The following is a 26024-nucleotide window of genomic DNA, read 5'->3' as shown; positions in this document are numbered from 1 at the left end:
CACCCCTCATGGATGTTACAGATGCCTTCAAGATCTTTATCAGTAAACACAATAGCAGCTTCCTTTCCTGGTCTCTCTCACATTTCAAAACCACAGGACAATTGAAAAATCTAAGACCCTTAAATTACTGATTTCTTATAAACTTGCTTGTTGAATTTCTAGTTTCTGCACATTTCAAAAGAAGGCAAAACTCTGATGTCATCAATCAACGTCAGTCTGTATCACTTTGCAGCTTTTCAAAACACTTTGTGCACTTAGGCCAGCTAAATTAGCCTTTTTAAAACATGTCAATCTCATCTTTGTGTTTTCAGACACCATGACTCCATGATTTTGTGTATGTGAAGCATCTCCAAAGTTCCAACTTGGCATCAAAGCAAAACATAGCATTGCAGTATGTCTGTTTATTGGTTTCAACTCAATTTTTACAGCTTTTCTGCTTTTTGCTAAACATTCCATAGCCTTAAAGTGTTTTTTTTCACCAGCGACTCTGTTTATCTGTAATGAAAACAGTTTACAGCTATTAACAGGATACTTTAGCTAAAAAAAAAATCTTTTGGCTTTTGCAATGTATGCTGGACAGATTCGGTCAGTTTTCTGTACACGTGTATACAGCATAGCTTCCTGTATTTTATTTAAACTATCGATGCTCCTGGGTTGGATAGCCTCGCAAGTCTCAACCACAAATTTTGATTAAAGTAATATTACCGTCTCTTACCCTCTACAGTTTCAACCTGGTTTGCTGAATTCCCCTTGAATACTTTTGACTGCAACTGATAGCAGGACACCTTGGAACAAGAGCACAATCAGAAAAGGAGAGAGGGTTCTCACCAGGTACAGTCTTTCTAAGGAGGCAGGTCTGATTTTCAAAATAGTTTAAGTAATATGTCCTAATCCAGAAAACATTCCAATTTATTAATTTCGCTTTGAGATGGTCTCCCTGTTACCTTTAACAATGTTCATCCGGCCTACTGTTCATGTAAGCATGTAAAAGAATTTTTTTTTTACTTTTAGGTGTGACTAGCCTTATCTATCAACTGGTAAAATACATTACTAAACTGTTTGCTTGTGATATCAGGAAAATCTAAAAAAGTATAAATCTTTCAAGAAATAATGCAACTCCATTCATGAGATCACCCTGGCTGAAGAAGTAACAAGCTCATGAGTGCCCTGTAATTAGAAACTGTATAGTCTCTTTGGTAAAATTCCAGCAATGCTTGGGGTTCCCAAATCTTGGTACTATCAACTTGCACCTCACTGGACTTGGGTAAGTGGTGTGCAACCTTACAAGGGCATAGGAATGCACTGCATATCATACAGAGGCTTAGAGTATACACCAGTTTTCAAGCAGATTCAGAAGAAGAAACTGGGTTTGGGAGGAGTTACATTAAATCCATGACTTTAAAAATTACAGTCAGGAATTTCCTCCTAAATTCCAATACTGAGAGAGTGCTGCACTGTCAAAGGCGATAACTTTGGCATAAAAATGAGGCCCTGTCTGCTCCCTTAGGTGAACATAAAGCGAGTGCTACAACCAGGTGAGAAAGGTGTCTAGGGATGCCTCTCAGCCTTCACCTGGTCTTACTGTAACAGGGTTTGATATTAAATACACCGTGTTTTGAGCTTCCACTTGGTGAATCCTTGTTCACTGTTTTCCAATTGTAAGGCAGAGAAACAAGCATAAACAGGCTTTCTTAGGTTTAAAGAAGAAAAGTGAAACGTATTAAACATATACTTAAACTCTAATTCAGTTGACGCCTACGGATACACGATGTGCCCACACTAGCATGCATACGCAATACACACATGCAGACGGGGACAGAAAAGAGCAGAAGAAATAAAGTGGAAAAGTTTGAGGCAATATCTGGAGAGTTCTTTTGTTATGGGTCTTCGAGCTCACTGTATAGTCCTTGCTTGTAGGTAAATCTTGCTTTTCGTTGGGGCCCAGTATTATTCTTAAACTTTGCTCACTGTAGGAGACTTTTCTCTCTTGGGGTTCATGTGTCTTTAGTGGCTTTCAGTTCCGTGAGAAAGAGATGGGAGCAGACAGGACAGGAGTGCTCTTTTTCAATCCAGGAGCAAACAGCTTTCCTTCCAGTTCAAACACTGTCTCTGCAACTTATTGGCCAGCAGGGTGGTCACGTGACGAACTGGTTTGACTAGGTCTTATCTGTGTATTGTATAGGAGCAGAGGATAGCTCCTTTGTTCCAATACTGTCTGCTAATATGCAAAAATATCTTTCCAGCCAGGGGGCCTGGCAACCACTTGTAACAGGCCTTCTCTTCTTCCCAGCAACAATTTGAAATTTAACGTCTATGTGGCAAAATTAATGTGCCTCATTCTTCGCAGGTGGGGGCCTGCATGACGAGAGTTAATTTAGCCAAAGAGTGAAAATGGGTGCTGTGCTAATGAGAAATGCCTGTTTGAAAGTGTGGATTTAGCATGCAGCTTTTGGTCTAATTGGTGATTATCATGATTTAAACATGCCTGCAGGTGCTGAAACCAACAATGGCAGATTTTGCACTCAAACACTGATTGAACACAATTTTCCTGGAGCTGTCTATGCAGCCTGCACTCACTCACTTCTACTGAAGGTATGGAGTGCACAGGCTGGGAGAGAAGTCACTGTGGAAGGATATTTTAAAGAGCTAGAAAGAGGGCGCTCAGGTTCTCCGACATGGCACTGCAGGTCCTGGTGCAGAAGGTATAGAGGAGGAGGGATGTCTTGAACCCAAGGGGAAAAGGAGGCCACAGCGTCAGCTAATGCAGTGCATGTGGGAGGAGATCGCCCAAGAGAGTACAGCTGGAAACCCTCGCCCACATTATAGCTCCAGTGTCGCATGAAATTTAATGGTTTGACACGAATGGTCAAGGTAGAGTCCCATCTCACAAGTACACTTTGCAATAACTGTACCACCACCAGCATCATAACCTCAACACGCTTAATCCACTTTCTAACTATGCACTGACATTCACAAAACCCACAGTACTGTATCATTCACTGGCACTACTCACACTGCAAACACATCTCTTTAACCAAGTGAGGCATCTCACACACAACACACAAACACACCTGCCAAATATGCTCATTCACTGTTACCACTCTTTCTCTTCCAGGACAAGACAACACATAACAGGCCACAGCAGAACCTCACTACAGGAAGACAACCATACTTGTATGTTGTCATGAAGACCCCACCTGCCTAGACTGATGCATATTAATTTCATCATATGAAACATTAATTTTAAACTGTTGCTGGACTGAAGAGATGAATTGTTTAAAGAGATTAGCAGTGGCTGGAAAAAATTGCATATTAAGCGACAGTTGCCTGAACAGTCAATAGAACGGCTCTCTGATCCAATTAACCAAAATGGGTTTGATCACCAGACATTGAATGTGGAACAAGCCAGCATTCCATTCCCCCCCCCCCCCCCCTCCCCCTCCTCCACCCCACCCTCCACTGTGGGTGCCTGCTAAGATGAAAGGAATCTACAAAAACACAGTGGAGTTTGTTAAAAAAAACAACTAGTCACATGCTGGCCCAGGTTTGGTTTTGAACTGCTGACAGAACAGTTTGGGTCAGACTGTAACTGAACTTGAAGAAAGATCCTCTCTCCTGCCTGTCTCTCTCTGCAATCAAAGACTCTACATCGAACTCAAAGGACAGTAAATAAACACCAGCTTTTGCTTCAAACTTTTCTCCTTTATTCTTTCTACTTTACTGTCTCTATCTGCGTGTGTGTTTATCATGTATGCATACTAGCGTGGTTATGTCGGGTATTCGTAGTCGTTAGCAAACTAAGATGAAATAAAATAAACACAAAAAAAAAGTTTGTTCAGTTTGCTTACCCACTTTTTTTTAATGTTTGTACTTGCGGCTGTTCAATTTTCAGTCCGTTAACGCCCTATCTGTACTAATGCTTTGTCTTTCAACACACCATTAACATATTGTTTGCCTTTGTTCCACGACCTTCTGGTCAGCTATTCTGTGACCTTGTCCGATCTACACCTTCTCCTTTGTTATCTCTTGCCCCACCCCCCACTTTACTTGCTTATAATCTTTCACATTTCTAATATTTGCCAGTTCTGAAGAAGGGTCACTGACCTGAAACATTAACTCTGCTTCTCTCTCCACAGATACTACCAGACCTGCTGAGTATTTCCAGCATTTCTTGTTTTTATTTCAGATTTCCAGCATCCGCAGTATTTTGCTTTTATTCTACTGTAGAGGAGTCAGATTAGGACCTCAGGACCAAGCTTCAGAAGAAGGCTGATGGGTGCGAGACACTAAATGCTTGAAGCTATGGAAAACCTGACTGAATGTTTACAGGTCATAGCCTGGGGGATGGAGGAGTTTGCCTCCATCTGGTCTGTTGCTTGACACAGAGCCTGGAATCCATCCCCTCCATCATGGCGAGGCTGGTCAATTGGAGCCAGTGACCTGTAGAGCCTGAAATCATACAGCATTTGATGTCAGGTTGCAGCTTTCAATGCAGTCATTGCAGCTGGTGCGGGATAACAAAGTGCTGCAATGGAAGCTCAGGAGCTGCCATGTGGCTCTCGGCTCCTTGGTCGAAAGGGGTTTGCAGAGTGTGTCTGGTGCCCAGAGATCTGTCCTTCACCAGATCACTGGGCTGGCTGAACAGACGCCTTGAGGCAGTGACATGGGAATCATGGAGCAGGAGCCTACTGGCCTCTTTCCGGATACCAGCATTGCTGATCCGTCCCATGCCACTGCGCTATTGCCTTTGCCGTGTCCTGCCAGCCAGGCAGCCCAGACTGCTGAAGCCCATGCTGAGATTGCACAGTCTGAGGCAGGGAAATCATGGCCCATGGCCTCTAGTGGGCAGCCTAGGAGAATGTCTAAACTGCTCTCTTCAGATTCTCAGCAGCCATTCACCTCGCCTGCTACTGCTACTGGAGTTCACTTTGTAGAAGCACTAGATTACACAAGAGCACGTGTAGAATAACCACTAAGTGTTAGTGGGTAGTGGCATCTTATAGGTGGTACACACTGCAGCCACTGTGTGTCAGTGGTGGAGGGAGTAAATGTTAATGTTAGTGGATGGGGTTGCAATCAAGTGGGCTGCTTTGTCCTGGATAATGTTGAGCTTCCAGAATGTTGTTGGTTGCATTCATCAAGGTATGTGGAGAGTATTCCATCAATCCTGACTTCTGTCTTTTAGACGGTGGAAAGGCTTTGGGGAATTAGGAGGTGAACTATATGCTGCAGAACTCTCAGCCTCTGACCTGCTCTTGTAGCCACAGTATTTATGTAGCTGGTCCAGTTAGGTTTCTGGTGAATGATAACTCCCAGTTGATTGTTCAGCAATGGTAATCCTGTTGAAAGTCAATGGGAGGTGGTTAGATTCTCTCTTGTTGGAGATGGTCATTGCCTGGCACTTGTGTGATGTGTATGTTACTTGCTACATATTAGCTCGAGGCTGAATGTTGTCCAGGTCTTGTTGCATGCAGGCATGGACTGCTTCATTATATAAGGAGTTACGAATGGGACTGAACACAATCCCAATCATGGTGAATACCTCAGATTGCATAATAGCATTGGCATGTTGATCCAAATTGACTATGTGAAATGCTTGTTCACTGTTTGCATGAGTGCATTCTTCACACCTGTCCTCCTGGCAATCTGTCTCTCTGCTGACCTGATGTACCTGCTTAGGCTTTTGTTGCATGTTTGCATAGCTTTTGTTGCGTTTGCCATCCTGTCTTGCAGACGTTCTCTCTGCATGTGATCGGCCACCATTCCTGTGTGCAGTATCTCAGCTTGGCCTTCTGCACTGCCTTACTCAGTGTCTTCGCATGCCACAAGCTTTGCACTGGCCATGGTACACCGGACAACTGTGAATTGGGTGAGTCAGGCCACATTTGCGACAAGGCGTAGCTGACATCTGAGCATTGGTTACCATACCAATTGTTGTAGCCGTCCCCAACACTTGTAACTGTTTGCGCCCAGCCATGATGGCTTCAAATTTCCTTCCATCATTGTGTAGTGCATCTATGGTGGCCCTTTCTTCTTTTCTAGCAGGTTTTTTTTGAGAGGCCTCTATTGGGGTAAATGTAAAAGCTCTATAACCCGTTCTGAACAATTCGCTATCTGCAAAGTCACAATATGAGCTTTGTCTCGGCACCTTGCAACAAACAGATCAATGGACTCATCTTGCCTTTGCTAGTAGGTCATAAGCTCAAGCCTATGTACTCAGAAATTTACCTTCACCGTGAGTTGCTGCTCCAGGAATGCCCATATCTTGCTAGTGTCCTTCTGATCCTCAGCTGATAATCCTGATGTATTGATTTGTTGCAAGTTCTCGTTGCCCAATACGATCATAATTTTGGTAGCTTGTTGCTCTGGTTCACTCATTTCTTGATCCAGGAAACACAGCTCCATTTGCTGTTGGAACAGTTTAAATTCAGATGCTATTTCCAACACCTTCCAATCTATAACTGGATATCTGAAAGCCATTGTCTCGATGATCCTATTTTTATATAAATATAGGGCTTTGTACAGGCTTGTTTCCTTTTTGGACAGATGTTTTATTTTCAGGCCTGCCCCTTTTAAGAGTGAGAGACTACATTGTTCTTTTTAAATGGAGTGACAGCTGTGTTTACACAGCTTGTGGTTTTTTTACATAGTGAACTGCTGATTTTTTTTAACTGAGAGCAGTTTTTTTTTTACAGAGGGCTGGAGCTTGCAGTACCAGCAGCTGCCACAAATAACCTTTTACTTTGTGCTGGACCTCCAGTGATGTGATCAAGATCTTCCTGCATTTTCAGCTTAGGCCCCACCCATGAAGCTAATAAAGGGAAAACTAAAACAGTAAGGGCTTCAGCTACTGCTTTTCAAAATTTTCAACCCTCTGCTAGATAGGTCAAAGCTCCGGTCTCCTGTCAAATCGTCTGTTGTATCCTGGGGTCCATCTGTAGTCTCGCTCATTGCAGTGTTGTGGGGTTTTCTGCTGACTGCTGTCCAGGATCTTCACCCGCTTCAGGTAGGCAGCCTGCTGTTCTTTGTTTGCTCTTTGTTGGTGTGCTCTGCGGAATAAATCCAAAGTTGCCACGATGTAATTATTGGTGGCCTTCCGAAAAAATGTAAATCCCAGATGCTGTCACCGTGTAATATTACTTGTTCCTTTGGTGTGTGATCTGTTGTAAGACTCACAAGACTACAAGTAATATCCAAAGTAAATGTGGGTTTTATTATACTTTAACTGGAACATGTATATACCAACAGTCATTGCACAAGCTACATCTAAACACATCTTACTCTGTCGTGCTCCACCCACAACTGACTGGTTATGTGTGACACAACATCACTTACTCCAGTGATGTTCACTTGCAGCTCCTTAAGGTGGTCCCTTCTTAAGGTCATTCCACAACATGAACACACCCACTTCTGACCTTATGATGGAGGGAAGGTCGTTGATAAAGTAGCTGAAGATGGTTAACCCTAGGACACTGTCCTGAGGAACTCCTGCAGTGATGTCCTGGGGCTAAGGTGATTGGTGACTGGCAACCACAATCATCTTTCTTTGTGTTAGGTATGACTCCATCCAGTGGAGAGTTTCCCCCGATTCCCTCGTATTAATTCTCTTCTCTTACCAGCTTCTGCAGCCCAGTCTGGCAGCGATGTCCTTCAGGACTCAGTTAGCTCAAACTGTTTTAACTGGGAGGCTTGCGACCAGCCAGGAATTTGGCCTCAGCCATCATTAAACATTTTAACAGGAAGAAAGAATGGCTGCCAAGTACTATCTACCTTCTTCCTCACAATGAGGACAAGGGACAGCATAAGAGAAGTTCACCTACCCCAACAGTTGGCGTACATGCTGATGCCATATTATGTATGTCGAGGACAAATCAGCTGTTGCTCAAAAAGCCAATCAGTTGAAAGTCTGGAATGCTGGCATTTAAAACTGGCAAGTTCTGGAATGCAATGAGGAAATACAAAAAGGTAAGAATGTGGCAGTTTCAACAGTTGAAATAATACAAACGTAAAAAGAAAACTTAAGGGAGGAAGAGAAGTCAGAACTAGCAGGAATCTTGCTAACAAAATCCAAAAGTTAGTGTTAAGGATGAAACTGGTAAGAAAAGGAGAGATCAAAAAACAACCACACAAAGAGTGATAGAAAATCAAAAGAGGTGGCGTAGCAAAATTCTTGAAACATTAAGAATCATAAAACTGCCAAGATAGAGGTGAGCTAGTAAACTGAAAATAAAAATATAGCACTCATATTTAATACAATAAAAATCAAGAATATATGAAAGAGAATATAAGGATGCATTTAATAGAAACAATCAATTGAAAATACCTGGACCATTGAAGCAGATGGGAAAAGAGTATCACAGGTGCAACTAATTAATCAACTTGAATGTGTCAATTTGAGGAAATTATTCCTGTAAGGAACGAAAAGCAAAGCTTGACTTTGTATCATAACTTTCACGTCCCCAAGACATCTGCGGGTACCGCACAGCAGTTATTTTTTAAAGTGCAGTCACTCTTGTAAAAGGAATAAATACAGCAGTCAATTTATGGACAGTAATATCTCACAGATGAAAAATGAGTGGAATGTAAGTTTTTATGGGTTTGGTGATGTTAGTTGAAAAATAAATCTTGGATAGGACATTGGAAGAATTTTCACTCTTCAAATAGTGCCATTTTACCTTTTGTTTAATGTTTCATCCAAAAGGTGGTACTTTTGATAATGTGTCATTCTCTCAGTATTGCATTGAAGTGCAACTCTAGATTATATGCTCAAATCCTGGAGTTAGACTTGAATCCCAAATGTCTGAGATGAAAATGCTACCACTGAGCCAAGCTATCATTTAGGAAGTAGTGTATAATATTGATAATATATATGTTAATGAATTGGAGACAGTGAATTTATATATATATGGTAATACAGAAGGTGTCAGTGTTTGCATTGAAAAAGCTTTTTGTAAGTGTCGAGCTACCTATAGATTGTAATTGTGAAGTTTCAAAGTTAATGTTAGAAACTCACGATTTGGACCAGTGGGAAAAAATACCTTACAATATTATTGTTTAGGAGTGCCTAGTTTGATAATTTAATTTTAAAATTATATCTGTTGTTTGTTATAATAAATTAAAATATTAAACATAAATAACTTTAAATTGTTAATCAGGCTAAATTGAAATATAGAACCTAAAATGAGAGAGGAAAAACTAAAAATGTAAATATTGGTCAAACAATGGCTACAGCAATATTCTAAAAGTGTTCCAATCATTTGCACCAAGTGGTCCTCTGTCAGCATTGAAGATAACCCCATCACATCTCGTGATTTTATTATTGTTGAAGTGTGTTATTCATGTTCAACAACTGAGCATAGCTGTATGTTCAGAAGTCATAGAAATATTAATCGGTGTCCTTGCTGTGATATCCTACTTTCAGCCTATTCTTCTTCCCCTGGAGCTCATCTCTGCCATTATATTCTGCACTGTCGTGAGTTTGAAGCTGATGAGATGGCTAGAATGCAGAAACTGTTATCAGGTGATAGCAAAAGCCCGCCTGAGAAGTGTAGTAGCCTTGAAGAAAATGAGAAACGTGGTGAATGGGATTAAAGAAATGGTAAGTGCTCGGACTCCCAGCTTCTGGCTGGTCTTCTGCAAAATTTTTTCCTGTGTTGTGATGTGTAGTTTTAAACATTTTCCTATGTTTGTATTACAAAACTATTTTATCTGGCCTTTCGCAAACAAAACTTTCAAATAATCAAATAGAAGAGTGGCTATCTGTCCTTTCTATAAATACTACACAATCATAGAGTCATAACACAGAAAGAGGCTATTTGGCCCATTGAGTCCATACCGGCTCTCTGTAGAGCAATCCAATCATTTCCATTCTCCAGCTATATCCCTTAGCCCTGTAAATATATTTCCCTCAAGTGTTCATCCGATTTCCTTTTGAAATCATACATTGTCGCCGCTTCCATCACTGTTGCAAGTTCCAGGTCATTACTACTCGCTGCGTAGAAAATCGTCCTTCCTCACATCCCCCCTGCATCTCCTGCACAAAATCTTAAATCTGTGTCCTGTAGTCCTTCTAACATCAGCCTTTCTTTGTCTACTCTATCCAAACCTGTCATAATCTTGTACACCTTTATCAGATCTCCCCTCAATTTCCTTTGCTCCAAGGAGAACAATCCCAGCTTTTCCAACCTAACCTTGTAAATAAAATCCCTGATCCCTGGAACCATTCTAGTAAATCTCCTCTGCATCCTCTCAAGTGCCCTCACATCCTTCCGAAAGCGTGGTGCTCAGAACTGGATGTAATATTCTAGTTGTGGCCTAACCAGAGCTTTATAAGGATTCAGCATAACTTCCCTGCTTTTGTACAAAACACCTCTATTTATGAAGCCCAAGATCCCATATGCTTTGCTATCTACTCTCTTCCCCAGGTCCCTCTGTCCCTGCACACTCTTTAAAACTGTACCATTTCATCTGTATTGTTGCTCCCTATCCCTTTTGCCAAAATGTATCACCTCACATTTCTTTGTATTAAATTTCATCTGCCATTTGTCTGCCCATTTTGCCAGCCTATCTATGTCCTTTTGCAGGCAGTTTGTGTTATCCTCACTGTTTGCCATTCCTCCAAGTTTGGTCTCATCAGCAAAGTACAAGTCATTTATATATAGCAAAAAGAGCAGTGGTCCTAGCATTGACCCTTGGGAGCACCACTGTCTACAATCCTCCAGTCTGAAAAACGACCATTGACCATGACTCGCTGTTGACTGTCCTTAAGCCAATTTTTTTATCCAAGCTGACACTGCCCTCCTATCCCATGAGCCCAAATTTTGTTAACCGGACTTTTATGTGGTACTTTATCAAACGCTTTCTTAAAATCCCTGTAGACAACATCCATTGCTTTCCCTTCATCAACCTTCTGTTACATCATCAAAAAAAATCAGTTAGATTAGTCAAGCATGATCTGCCTTTTATAAATCTGTGCTGGCACTCCCTAATTAACTCAAACATCTCCAAGGGTCTGTGACTCTTTTTCCCCTGAGTATTGTTTCTAAAACCTTACCCAACACACGTGTTAAACTAACCGGCTTGTCGTTACTAAGAATGTCCTTACACCCTTTCTTGAATAAGGGTGTCACATTTGCCACTCTCCAATCCTCTGGCACCTCCCCTATATCTAGAGAAGATTGGAAGATTATGGTAAGCCCTTCCACTATCTCCATTCCCACTTCCTTTAGCAACCTGAGATGCAAGCCATTTGGACTGGGTGGCTTATCCACTCAAAGGAAAGCCAGCCTTTCCAGTACATCCTACCTATAAATTTTTACCTCTACCATCTCTGCTTCTACTGATACTTTGTCAGCATCCTCTTCCTTAGTGAACACCAATACAAAGTACTTGTTAAGTATTGTAGCCTTGCCCTGTGCCTCTAAGCATATATCAGTGTCTTTTTGGGGTAAAATTAATAGTCATTTGGGAAAATGCAGGTTAATTAGGGAAAGTGAGCATGGATTTGTGAAGAGCAAAATCATTTTTAACTAACTTGCTTGAGTTTTTTGATGAGGTAACAGAGAAGGTTGATCAGGACAACGCTGTTGATGTGGTGTACATGGACCTCCAAAAAGCACTTGATAAAGTGCCACACAACAGACGTGTGAGCAAAGTTATAGCTCATGGAATAAAAGGGACAGTAGCAACATGGATATGAAATTGGCTGAGTGGCAGGAAACAGAGAGTAGTGGTTAATGGATGTTTTTTGGACTGGAAGAAGGTTTGTAGTGGAGTTCCCCAAGGGTCGGTGTTAGGACCTTTGCTGTTCCTGATATAGATTAATCACCTAGACCTTTGTGTTCAGAGTGCAATTTCAAAATTTGCTGATGGTACTAAACTTAGAAATATTATGAACTGTGAGGAGGATAGAGTAGAAATTCAAAAGAATAGACAGGTTGGTGGAATGGGTGGACAAGTGGCAGATGAAATTCAATGCAGAGAAGTGTGAAGAGATTCATTTTGGTAGGAAGAAAGCAGAGAGACAATATAAAATAAAGGGTGCAATTCTAAAGCGGGTGCAGGAGCAGAGGGACCTGGCTGTATATGTGCATAAATCATTGAAGGTTGCAGGGCAGGGCAGGTTGAGAGAGCAGTTAATAGAGCATACAGCATTCTGGGCCTCATTAATAGGGGCATAGAGTGTCCTGGCCTGTCGGAAGACTTTACACAAATCAACGATTCTCGGAAGACCGCCATCATTAACAACAAGCTCAGCAGACTCAATGTAGACATTGCAGCACTTCAGGAGACACACATCCCTGCGAGTGGATTTCGAGCAGAGCAAGACTACACCTTCTTCTGGCAGCAAGGGATCCTGAAGAACCAAGACAGCATGGAGTGGGCTTCGCCATCAGAGGTTCCTTGCTCAGCATAATAGAGCCTCCCTCAAATGGCTTGGAATGCATACTGTTCATCCAACTGCACACCACCTCTGGTCCAGTACACCTACTCAGCATCTATGCTCCAACACTCTGCTCTCCAGCTGAAACTAAAGACCAGTTCTACGAGGAACTCCATAATATCATTAGTAGCATCCCCAACACCGAACACCTATTCCTGCTGGGGGACTTTAATGCCAAGGTTGGGACCAACCATGACTCATGGCCCTCCTGCCTTGGGCGCTATGGCGTTGGAAGGATGAATGAGAATGGGCAGCGACTGCTTGAGTTGTGTACCTATCATAACCTCTGCATCACCAACTCATTCTTTCACAGTAAACCCTGTCACCAGGTTTCATGGAGGCACCCAAGATCACGTTGTTGGCACCAGCTAGACCTCATCGTCACAAGGCGAGCCTCCTTAAACAGTGTTCAAATCACACGCAGCTTCCACAGTGCGGACTGCGACACCGACTACTCCCTGGTGTGCAGCAAGGTTAGACTCAGACCAAAGAAGTTGCATCATTCCAAGTAGAAGGGCCACCCGCGCATCAACACGAGCAGAATTTCTCATCCACAGCTGTTACAAAAATTTCTAAATTCACTTGTAACAGCCCTTCAAAACACTCCCACAGGGGATGCTGAGACCAAGTGGGCCCACATCAGAGACGCCATCTATGAGTCAGCTTTGACCACCTATGGCAAATGTGCGAAGAGGAATGCAGACTGGTTTCAATGTCATACTGAAGAGCTGGAACCTGTCATAGCCGCTAAGCGCATTGCACTGTTGAACTACAAGAAAGCCCCCAGCGAGTTAACATCCGTAGCACTGAAAGCAGCCAGAAGCACTGCACAAAGAACAGCCAGGCGCTGCGCAAATGACTACTGGCAGCAACTATACAGTCATATTCAGCTGGCCTCAGACACCGGAAACATCAGAGGAATGTATGATGGCATTAAGAGAGCTTTTGGGCCAACCATCAAGAAGATCGCCCCGCTCAAATCTAAATCAGGGGACATAATCACTGACCAATGCAAGTAAATGTGTTGAGCACTACCTAGAACTGTACTCCAGCGAGAGTGTTGTCACTGAGACTGCCCTCAATGCAGCCCAGCCTCTACCAGTCATGGATGAGCTGGTCGTACAGCCAACAAAATCGGAACTCAGTGATGCCATTGATTCTCTAGCCAGCAGAAAAGCCCCTGGGAAGGACAGCATTACCCCTGAAATAATCAAGAGTGCCAAGCCTGCTGTACTCTCAGCACTACATGAACTGCTTTGCCTGTGCTGGGACGAGGGAGCAGTACCTCAGGACATACGCGATGCCAATGTCATACCCTCTATAAAAACAAAGGTGACCGCGGTGACTGCAACAACTACCGTGGAATCTCCCTGCTCAGCATAGTGGGGAAAGTCTTTGCTCGAGTCGGTTTAAACAGGCTCCAGAAGCTGGCCGAGCGCATCTACCCTGAGGCACAGTGTGGCTTTCGAGCAGAGAGATCGACCATTGACATGCTGTTCTCCCTTCGTCAGATACAGGAGAAATGCCGCGAACAACAGATGCCCCTCTATATTGCTTTCATTGATGTCACCAAAGCCTTTGACCTCGTCAGCAGACGTGGTCTCTTCAGACTACTAGAAAAGATTGGCTATCCACCAAAGCTACTAAGCATCATCACCTCATTCCATAACAATATGAAAGGCACAATTCAACATAGCGGCACCTCATCAGACCCCTTTCCTATCCTGAGTGGCGTGAAACAGGGCTGTGTTCTCGCACCCAAACCTTTGGGGATTTTTTTCTCCCTGCTGCTCTCACATGCATTCAAGTCTTCAGAAGAAGGAATTTTCCTCCACACAAGATCAGGGGGCAGGTTGTTCAACCTTGCCCGTCTAAGAGCGAAGTCCAAAGTACGGAAAGTCCTCATCAGGGAACGCCTCTTTGCTGACGATGCTGCTTTAACATCTCACACTGAAGAGTGTCTGCAGAGTCTCATCAACAGGTTTGCGGCTGCCTAACCATCAGCCTCAAGAAAACGAACATCATGGGGCCTGACGTCAGAAATGCTCCATCCAACAATATTGGCGACCACGCTCTGGAAGTGGTTCAAGAGTTCACCTACCTAGGCTCAACTATCACCAGTAACCTGTCTCTAGATGCAGAAATCAACAAGCGCATGGGAAAGGCTTCCACTGCTATGTCCAGACTGGCCAAGAGAGTGTGGGAAAATGGCGCACTAACATGGAACACAAAAGTCCGAGTGTATCAAGCCTGTGTCCTAAGTACCTTGTTCTATGGCAGCGAGGCCTGGACAACGTATGTCAGCCAAGAGCGACATCTTCGCTGCCTCCGGAGAATACTTGGCATCAGGTGGCAGGACCGTATCTCCAACACAGAAGTCCTCGAGGCGGCCAACTTCCCCAGCTTATACACACTACTGAGTCAGCGGCGCTTGAGATGGCTTGGCCATGTGAGCCGCATGGAAGATGGCAGGATCCCTAAAGACACATTGTACAGCGAACTCGCCACTGGTATCAGACCCACCGGCCGTCCATGTCTCCGCTTTAAAGACGTCTGCAAATGCGACATGAAGTCCTGTGACATTGATCACAAGTCGTGAGAGTCAGTTGCCAGTGATCACCAGAGCTGGCGGACAGCCATAAAGGCGGGGCTAAAGTGTGGCGAGTCGAAAAGACTTAGCAGTTGGCAGGAAAAAAGACAGAGGCACAAGGGAAGAGCCAACTGTGTAATAGCCCCGACAATCAAATTTTTCTGCAGCACCTGTGGAAGAGCCTGTCACTCTAGAATTGGCCTTTTTAGCCACTCCAGGCGCTGCTCCACACATCACTGACCACCTCCAGGCGCTTACCCATTGTCTCTCAAGATAAGGAGGCCAAAGATAAGATGAAAGAATGTAGAAGATAGTTATGGATGAGAAGCTTCATTTGACCTATTACAGTTCGTCATCCAGAGATAATTTAACATCTTCCCATTGGAACATATACCTCTTTATTAGATGATTCCAGGATTTTTGCCTCCACTACTCTATTTGGAAAGGTATTCCACAACATTGACCAGTCTTTGGGTAAAGAACAGTTTCCTGACATCAGTTTTAAAATGACCTTTTACTAATTTGAACTCATATCATCTAGTTCTACTTCCAAAGTTTCACTTTTTTAATGCTCTTAACAATCTTCTATACCTCTATACAATCACTTCTCAGACACCGCCTTTCGAAGCAGAAAAGAACATGTTTTGTCTCATAACCCATATGTTGACATAAGGGATTAGTTCTTCTTTGTACTGTCTCCAATGCTTGAGTCTCGTTATTTGGCAGTCATGACTAGACACAGTATTCAAGGTGTGGTATAAGAAGAGTAATATAACATTTGACAATGACCTGTCTGATTTATATATTACTGTTTTGGCTATGTAATTCAACATCCTTCTGGCTTTGTTGATTACTGTTCTGCATCAATTGGACATGCTTAACAACAAATTTATGAGACTCTGACATCTCTTTCAGCTTCATACTTAGCTATTTCAGTACCACTCAGGATGTACGCAAATTGTTTCTCTTTCCTGTGTGTTGCATTTTATACCTTTCTGAAATACATTTCATCCGTCATTGTGTTATCAATTTACATATCTGGCCAACTAATTCTCTAATATCTGTGCTACTATCACTGCTCTTCATAGTTTAGTATCACCTGCAAGTTGCATAGAGTTCCTTAATACAGGTCATTGATCTAATTTGAAACAATAGTGGCCCCATCACTGAGATCAGAGACACCCAACTTGTTACTCCCCACCCTTCAGCCAGTTTCTTATCTATTCCCAGAGTTTACCCAGAATCACCAGTTGATTCCTGTGGAGCTTTATCAAAAGCTTTTTGGAAGTTTTTGAAATAAACAACAGAAAACAAATATATTAAATAATTGTGCACACTGTAATCATCTATTATTCGCAAAATAATACTGTTTTAGTTTCAAAATGAAAATAAATCCACTTGTTCTTCTCTAGTTTAGATTAGTTTAGAGATACAGCACTGAAACAGGCCCTTCGGCCCACCGAGTCTGTGCCGACCATCAACCACCCGTTGACACTATTCCTATACTAATTCCATTCTACTATTGTCTCTATTTCACTTATCCCCAAATCAATTCAGGCAACAAATTCTGATCAAAGGTCATTGACCTGAAACATTAACTCTCTTTCTCTCTCAACAGATGCTGCCTGATCTGCTAAGTGTTTCTAGCATTTTCTATTTTTGTCACAAAAAATACATGTACAGTATATGGGAGCAGCTGTGCTCACTCAGCCACATTAAGGGACAAAAACAAAACAAGCAACATTTTGATTTTATAAATATTTTATAAAATGATATGTCTTGGACAGTACTTTGGTCTGAATAATTGAAGGCCTCTGGAGGTGCTCCTTAATTGATTTATGCCCAAAATGAAATCGTAGTAAATACAACTGTGACAAAAGGAGAACTTTGGTTCTATATCTAATGAGGAAAATTCTGTTTTTTGTTTTGTTATGTGTCTGTAGCTATATGGGGTAATGTGGTTGAAATAGCTAGAGGTAAGGTGGAAGCTAACTTTCATTACTAAATTACCAGATTGAGGCATTATCCATCTACCTGCAAGCTGCATACTGGTGTTTTGATTTACAAGGATATAGAAGTTGAGCCTTTGACCTGGAAAGATAGGGGTTCAAGTCCCACTTCAGATATCGTGCACATTATGTAGGCTGGCACTTCAGTGCAGACTGCAGTATCGTGGATTTGCCATCATTTGGATGAAATGTTAAACCAAGGCCCTGCCTGCTCTCTCAAGTGAACATAAAAGAACAAATGGCATTATTTCACGAAGAAAATGGAATTTCTCTTGGTGTCCTGACTGACAAGTATCCCTCAATCTTCACCTCTGAACAGATTATCTGGTCATTTAACTCACTGTTGTTTGTCGAAACTTGCTGTTCATAAATTTGCTGCTGTGTTTGCCTCCATTATGACAGTGATTAGAATTCAAATCTACATCATTGACTGTGAGGTGCCTTGTGAAAATGCAAGTTCTTACATTCTAATCAGATTGCACATGTTTGTTGCTGCACTGTGTTCATCTAATGCACTCCTCTCTGCTTCACTCTAATTTCCCCCAAGTGGAAAGCTGTTATTATTCTTTAGAAACATAAAAAGATTTATGGCACAGAAGGAAGCCATTCTTTGAATGTGGTGATGCTTGGAGATCCCTATTTCTTACCCAAGTTTGGTTGCACTGAGGGGGTGGTGCTGATATAGCCACTTTAATAAATTGATATTGCAAATTACTGCCTTATTAAACCATTTCTGAGGGCATTAAGAGTCAAGTGTAGACAAGAGTCAAATATAGGGCAGTCTGGATATGAGTGGCAAGTTCTATTCCCTCATGAACATTAATTAACAAGTTAGAGTATTCTGACACTCTGGCAGTTTATATGGTCAATTTTTTTCTGGTCTGGCCCACAGGTTACCAGATTTATTGAATTCCGTTTCACAATATCTAGGTTGCTAATACAATACAGTACACTACTGTACCTGTACATTTAGTCTCCGGGCTGGTGCTTGCGAGGCTCAACGTGATTGACGGTAAATGCTTTGAAGTGTCAGCTGAGCCAGATGCAGAGTAGCTGATGGTTCTTCCTCTGTTTCCTGCTCAGGTACATATGGTGCAGGAAAAGAGCATGGAAGGTTAGATTGGGTTACTGAGAATCAAGTGGAAGGAATGAAATAAAGGATTTCTTAAAATAATTGGCTGGGAGGTTATGTGCGATCCAGCTAGATGAGAAAGACAAAAAGGTAATGTTCTGCAAAAACCTGTAGGTGACACCCGCCTCCCTGCTTACCTGACTCTGACTTCCCCCATAGCCTGCGCCACTTGAGGAGATGGGGTGGGATGGTGGGAAGGTGCAGGTGGAGATGGGTGGTTATTGTCTGCAATTCCTCTGTCGTAGTAATGGGAGGCACAGTATGTGTAGGGACAAGAGGAAGGGAGGGAAGATCAGAGGTTGAATAACCCAAGGAAATGTTTGGCCCCTTATAGCTAAAGCTGTTGACCCATTCATTTGGAGGATTACAATGTCCTGGATTGAATCATCCTCTGATTTTTTTCCCCCTCAGTTATTTGTATTTTGAGGAAATGTGGATATTAACAGAATAATAAATGGTGTATTGGCATTTGTAATGAATCAAATCTAAAGCTTCCATCTTCCATCTACATTCTTTCATTTTATATTCATGTTTTGTTCTTTATTTAATTTCTGCTCTTATGGTATATTTGGTTCCTGAAACACTACGTTATAGCAGCTCAGTTGCTCAATCACTGACTATCCACAATTCTGATTACAATATAACCAAGACAATTTTCTCTTCCTCCTAGGAAAGCTATCAAACAAAAATTGATTCCGTTTACTTTCTCTCAGTTCGTGATCTGTGTAACGCAATAAGCAAAGGGGATGTATCGCCAAGCTACGTGCTGTGTGCTTATCTGGAGAAAGTAAGAGAAGAGCCATGTCTCACATAGGAACATAGAAACAGTAGTTGGCCATTTAGCCCCTTGAGCCTGTTCAGCCATTCAATAAGATCATGGCTGATCTGCAACCTAACTCTACGTATCCATCTTTGCCTCATGCCCCTAATACCTTTGGTTAACAAAAATCCATCATTCTCAGTTTTAAAAGTAACTATTAATCTCATATCAATTGCCATTTATGGAACAGAGTTCCAAACTTCTTCTGCCTTTTGCGTGTAGAAGTGTTTCCTAATTTCGCTCCTGATTTCACTTACTATGGACTACAGCCTGTATTCCTACTCCCCTCTCCTCAAGTTTTCCCTTTGTCTCTCCCGAAGAGGCTGACGGTTACTGGGAGTATAATTCCACAGGCAACAGTAGAGTCATAGAGTCATACAGCACAGAAACAAGCCCTTCGGCCCATCATGTCTGTGCTGGCCATCAAGCACTTACCTATTCTAATCCCATTTTTCAGCACTTGGCCCGTAGTCTTGTATGCTATGGTGTTTCAAGTGCTCATCTAAATACTTCTTAAATGTTGTGATGGTTCCTGCCTCTACCACCTCTTCAGGCAATACATTCCAGATTCCAACCACCCTCTGAGTGAAATTTTTTTTCCTCAAGTCCCGTCTAAACCTCCTGCCCCTTACCTTAAATCTATGCCCCCTAGTTATTGACCCCTCCGCTAAGGGAAAAAGTTTCTTCCTATCTAATCTATCAATGCCCCTCATAATTTTGTATACCTCAATCATGTCCCCCCTCAGCCTTCTCTGCTCTAAGGAAAACAATCCTAGCCTTTTCAGTCTCTCTATATAGCTGAAATGCTCCAACCCAGGCAACATCCTGGTGAATCTCCTCTGCACCCTTTTCCAGTGCAATCACATCCTTACTGTACACAGTACTCCAGCTGTGTCCTAACTAGTGTTTTATACAGCTCCATCATAAACTCCCTGCTCTTATATTCTCTGCCTCGGCTAATAAAGGCAAGTATCCCATATGCCTTCCTCACCACCTTATCTACCTGTGCTACTGCCTTCAGTGATCTATGGACAAGTACACCAAGGTCCCTCTGACCTTCTGTACTTCCTAGGATCTTACCATCCATTGTATATTCCCTTGCCTTGTTAGTCCTCTCAAAATGCATCACCTCACAGTAGTCGTCCTCAAGGCTCCCATGCTTCAGGTGTAGCGTACACAGTGAATATCAGCAAGCAAAGATTTCCCAAAAAGGTTTATCTCATTGTACTGGCTTACAAAAATGCCTACAAACCAATTATTACCCAGGTAAGAGCACATAGTGCCTTCCTTAAGTGATCTCTTACCTACTGTACTACTGCTCCGAGGTTCTTGCCCAGTGGCTTCAGAGCAGTAGGTGGAAGGCTGCTATGGCTCAGATGAGGGCTCTTGTGGTCGGCAACCTCTCGGATCTCAGGCCTGAGAAGGAGAATTTACAGATTTCAACACCTTGACAGCTTTTGGGACTGTTTAGCTCAGCAGCAATTCTGGCATGACACTGGGCATTGGTTGAGTAGGTAGCTAGGATGTGGATATGCTATCACCCTGAGAGAGGACAATATGCTCCATTTCCATTGTATAACTGCCCACGCTATTGGCCTGCAGCTCAGCACCACCACTGATCTGCAGAAGAACAAACTGTAGTACATCCGTGATGCAACCCTATCAATTTAGACTCCCAGCCAGCCCTAGGCAGAGAAGATGGTGAAACCTAGAGACCCTTCATGGCTCCACTATGAGTATCCACAACAGATTCTATTTTGGGTGTTGCAGACTCCTGCAACGAGGGTTTGAATTCATTGTCCACTGAGACCACCACACACTCCACCGTTTGCTGCAGAGTGTTGATAACATGCACCAGAGCTCCATACAAATTGGTACAGGACTGAAGTATTTGTAGCTCCCTGCATGCTGTCTAATACACTGAACAATTGTTCGTGGCTTAAAACATTTTCCTTTTGAAGGCTGGGTCCCCAAAATCTACATTTTTGTCTTCTCAGTAGAACTATTACCTGAGCTTGCCCTCCAGCGAGCCATTTGCTGGGTTGTCTGTTCCACTTTCACCTGCTCCTGTTCACTTGTGCTGAGTGAATCATTCAGTGAAGACCCTCCAATCCATTATCAATACCCACTTGGGATGCTGATCTGTGTATTGATGCTTGGAAAGGTGAGTGTAAGTGACAATGCATCACCATGAAGGGCTGTCCTCCTTTGCGCAGCTGTAGGACTCATGGGCCAGAATTTTACCATCCCATTGGTGACAGGCTGTGAGGTGGGAGGAGTGGGAAAATAGCAGCAAAAGGCATTGGGAGGGAAGTCCGATGTCTTTATGTCATGACCGAATATTACCAAAGGCAGGTGAATTGGCAGAAGGAGGTCATGCTGAACACAGTGGGAAGGTAACTAAGCCTGTTAAACAGATAACTGCTATTTTATCAAGTTTCCCTAATTTTATGAGTGGCACATGGAAATAATGGAGCTTCAGAGCCTCATCAGCTATAACGAGGCAGAGGTTTAGCCGGAGGTCAGTGTTGGCTGCAGTCACCAGTCATTGCGACAGGTAGCGTGACTTGGTAGGAAAGGTGAAACTGAGTGGACAGTGGTAGTAGCAATCAGGAGCAAAGACAAACTTGCCAAGCACCGTGGGGGCATTCTGCTTGAGTATCTTCTCTAACCTGGCATTTGTATGTACAGTGCAAGGTAGGGTGGGAGACCCAGAGAACTGAGTGCAGTTATTTGCCATGGGCCTCATTCACTCAGGCTTTGAGACCTCCAGTGAGGAGGAGCATCAGAGAGGGAGAGAACTGGAGCCACAGGCAGAGGGGCCACAGCACCCAAAGGGGCACCAGGATCATGAACCTGGAAGAGAGCAGAGAGGAGGAGGGCACAGAGGGACACACAACCAACCTTTTGCACAGAGATTACAATACTCACCCGAGAATTGTTGGTCTTCCAGTGCAAGGACCTGTCCATGCCCGAGTGTTACAGACTGGTACATACCAAGGTCCAGGACTATGTGCTGAGGGAAGCACTAAAGCTTGGGACGGCTGCCACAAAAGCTTACTGGGGAAAGGTTGATAACTAAGGCCCTCCTGCTGAAGTACATCAAGGGGCTGGAGACCATGTATAACCCCCGGGCTGTATATTTGACATGAAATGTGCACTGTAAATATAATCTGTAATTGAGGTGCCTCACTGCACTTAGAGTGCCACATATTGTAACAAAAGAAACTGAACTGTATTGCACATTATGTAATGTCAAATTTGAACTGTTATGTTTTTTTAGTTTAGTTTAGGGATACAGCACTGAAACAGGCCCTTCGGCCCACCGAGTCTGTGCCGACCATCAACCACCCATTTATACTAATCCTACACTACTTCCATATTCCTACCACATCCCCACCTATCCCTATATTTCCCTACCACCTACCTATACTAGTGGCAATTTATAATGGCCAATTAACCTATCAACCAGCTAGTCTTTGGCATGTGGGAGGAAACCGGAGCACCCGGAGGAAACCCACGCAGTCACAGGGAGAACTTGCAAACTCCACACAGGCAGTACCCAGAATTGAACCCGGGTCGCTGCAGCTGTGAGGCTGCGGTGCTAACCACTGCGCCACTGTGCCGCCCTTTTACATGTTTTATGAATAAAGCATATTTTACCACCAGAGAGGGTTTAACATCAGAGGTATGCCTGGTGCTGCTCCTGGCCTGCCCTCCTGCATTCTTCATTGAACCAGGGTTGGTCTCCTGGCTTGATGGTAATGGTGGAGTGTGGGATATATTGTGCTATGAGGTTACAGATTGTGGTTGAGTACAATTCTGCTGCTGCTGAAGGCCCACAGTGCCTCATGGATGCCCAGTTTTGCATTGCTAGATCTGTTCGAAATCTATCCCGTTTAGCACAGTGGTAGTGCCACTCAACACGATGGAGGGTATCCTCAATGTGAAGGTGGGACTTCGTCTCCACAAGGATTGTACGTTGGTCGCTCCTACCAATACTGTCATGGACAGATACATCTGCAACAGGCAATTTGGTGAGGATGAGGTCAAGTATGTTATGTTCTTATATACCTACTTCTGCCTGAGCAGTGACCTGCACAGAGAGGCTAACATGCATCTGACAGCCAGGGCATCTCCACTAACTGGGTGGGCAACCCCTTCTCCAATCTCATATTCACCGTTAGTCGCATTTAAGGCTGCAAGATTAATACTATGCGCTGCACTCAACTTGCCGGAACGCATCGGTTATTGACCCTCTTTCAGCACTGCAGCCAGGTACAGGGGACAACCCCACAGCTGTTGACCTGCTCTGCTATCTCCACCCAGGCCTGCTTGTTTTGGCGAACTGATGTCCTCCTGCCATCCCAAGGAAACAGGTCTTCCCTCCATGCCATTTCAGCCTGGAGGAACACTTTCAGGGAGGCATCATTGAATTTTGGAGCAACCCTTGATTGTTCTTTGGCCATGTCAACAATTGGTACAGTTGCTAGGGCTATCTCACTGCTCCTCTGGGGCCGCTGCATGAGCAAGTCCTGCTGGCTGCCTTTTAAAGATGGTGCTAGCGTTTCAGGAGCCAGACTTTGCCCTGCCGTGCCACCTAGCTGGCCGCCTCCCCACCGCCAGCTGTTAATTGGTCGACCCTGAGAATAGCTTGATCGCAACTCTGACCCCTGCCCACATGGCCACGCCACCCACTTTCCATCCTGGCGGCGGGACTTGCTTCCAGTAAAATTCAGGCCATGCTGTTTGAAACAGCTAGAAAAAGGTCAGAGGGACAAGGTTTATCACCTAATGGCAAGTGTAAGCAGTAGTAGATGAGTGGCCACGCAATGGCTGTACCTCTTCCTGCACTTGTACTCTCTGTTCGATTTTGTCCCAGATTGTCCAGCAAAAAGAGTGGGAGAGGATTAACATGTAGCCAGTCGAAGGGCTGTGAAGATATGTGAGGCAGCTCAGCATACTGTGCCATGCTGAGATATCTGTGGAAAATATAAAAATCATCTCCATAGACATTGGGAATGTAATAGAGTAGAGTAAAATAAAGCAAAGAAACTTTTGTTATCTACTGAGGCGCTGAAATTATGTTTTGCTCGATAATATTTTATTTAGGAAATGTGTGAATTTGTTAAAACATATCATCAATCATAATTTACAATCGTTGTGGTCAAGCTGTGTTTATATATTCCTTCTTTTGAAGGCTTTGGATTCCACGAGAAAATACAACTGCATTACAGAATTTCTTTCTGAATGTCAAGAACAACTTTCAGAAGACCAAAATACAACAAAAGGACTATTGTATGGGATCCCTGTCAGCATCAAGGAAAGCATTAACTGCAGGGTACATGTTTTTATGGAAAGTGCATTAATATTGAATGTTTTATATTCTTTGGAATTTGATAATGTTTGTGTTATGTTGCTTAAGGGGCTTAAAAAGCCACAAAGTATTGAAAAGAGCCCAGGCCCTGTATTTGCGTCAATCCAATTTGTTGTTTAAGGAAGCAGTCCTTATTTCTTTGTCTTCCTCACCAATATTTTTCCCTTCCCTCCTGAAGATATTGATTTCTTGCCATCATTCAGGGTATCATTTCACAGGCTGCTGTCCCTCTCTGACATCTTGGACAAGTGGTCATTATTCATGGATAAGTCTTGACATTCAGGGATGAGTCTTTACAGTATAAACCGTGGCGCGGAGTCAACTCCCCCTTGTCCCCTTTATTCCCTATACCCATTTGATCCTGGCCATCATGTGGGACTGAAGTCCTCTTAATTCAGGCTCAGACTGGGTGTTTGGCATATCGGGTTACAAGAGAGCCACCCTCCAGCTTAATCCACAGCTACAGTTAATGGCTTAGTACAAAGAGGAGGAAACTCAGTCCTTTCTTTAACTATCAATTTACTTTATTCACGTTGTTGTACAATGTAAGAATAAGGCTTATACATTTAGTTAGACAAAAGCATGCAACTCCAACTGAGTTATACAATTAATAAAAAAACTAGCTAGAATTCATAAGCACACCCACTAGGTGCCTCTGACCTTTCCCTGACCGAGTTACAGAAAACTAAGGATAATACCCGAAAAAGGGAGAGTTAACGCTGGCCAGGCATTCCGTTCTCTCTATCTCTCTCTCTTCTATGTCGTCGCCGTGTTGCTCACGCAGGGTCTTCCATGATGGTTGGTTTCCGGAGTCTTCGCTGGCTCTATGCCCAGAAAGCTCTATTTTTATCCTCCCTCTTATCTCTCCAAATCTGGGCTGTGCCTTTCCGTTTGGCTTAAGCTTGCTCACCTCGTTCACATCTTCTTTTAATTGGCCCAGGCCCAAAGACCCCAGTATCACACCGTGTCCAAATAAGGCTGTTTTCCTGTGATCAATCCTTTCTCTTGTCTCATAAAGTAATTAGTTCAAACTGGTTTTCACCAGCACAGGCCAGTGTCCGAGCTCCACGTTACTACAGGTCAAACAATCCAGCTGATTGTAACTGATTCTGTATTTCTTGCAGCCCCTGGCCAACATCTCCCCCCTCATGATCCAAAGATACTTATCTTAGGATCATCAAGTTTCCCTTCTCCGTGAACCATTCCTGAGAAGGTCATTGTCCCCCAATGGGTGGGCAATACTGTTACATATAAAAAGATACATTTATAAAACATAGTATATAGTTATTTGTTTACAGCTTTTGTTTATATTGATAACCGTTCCTTCTGTTTCATTATAGCCCCATCATCCAATCTTTGCAAAATTTCATTTTTCCACCTTCTAAGCTGATATACGTTGAGTACAACAATTATTAGTGCACATAGAATCACTATGACAGCAATATGTGATACAATTCTGACCCATGGATGTATTTGAACATTAGATCCCCAATTCCAAAACTTACTCCAAAACCCTGGGTCACGCAACAGTTCATTTGCCTTGTCGGCATGAGTTCTTATTGTTTTAGTGTGTTTATTCCATTGATGAATTATCTTTTTTGCCTCTTCCGCTATTTGTGCCCAATCCGCTGTTAGGTGTGGGATGGGTGGTAAT

General features: G+C 43.1%; 1 long non-coding RNA gene across 1 annotated transcript; it reads right to left on the bottom strand.

Annotated features, from left to right (window-relative positions):
• Positions 1-407: 407 nt before the first annotated feature.
• LOC137372747 (uncharacterized) lies at positions 408-8410 on the bottom strand. Its single transcript, XR_010975490.1, has 3 exons — positions 8324-8410; positions 7821-7937; positions 408-495 (listed from the first exon to the last, which is right to left on the bottom strand). It is a non-coding gene; the product is annotated as an uncharacterized lncRNA (long non-coding RNA).
• Between the last annotated feature and the right edge of the window lie 17614 nt (positions 8411-26024).

The sequence above is a fragment of the Heterodontus francisci genome, chromosome 8 (genome assembly GCF_036365525.1).
Source record: "Heterodontus francisci isolate sHetFra1 chromosome 8, sHetFra1.hap1, whole genome shotgun sequence".
Lineage (NCBI taxonomy): Eukaryota > Metazoa > Chordata > Chondrichthyes > Heterodontiformes > Heterodontidae > Heterodontus > Heterodontus francisci.
Note: the sequence above shows the minus strand (reverse complement) of the source record. Positions and strands in the feature narration are given on the sequence as shown.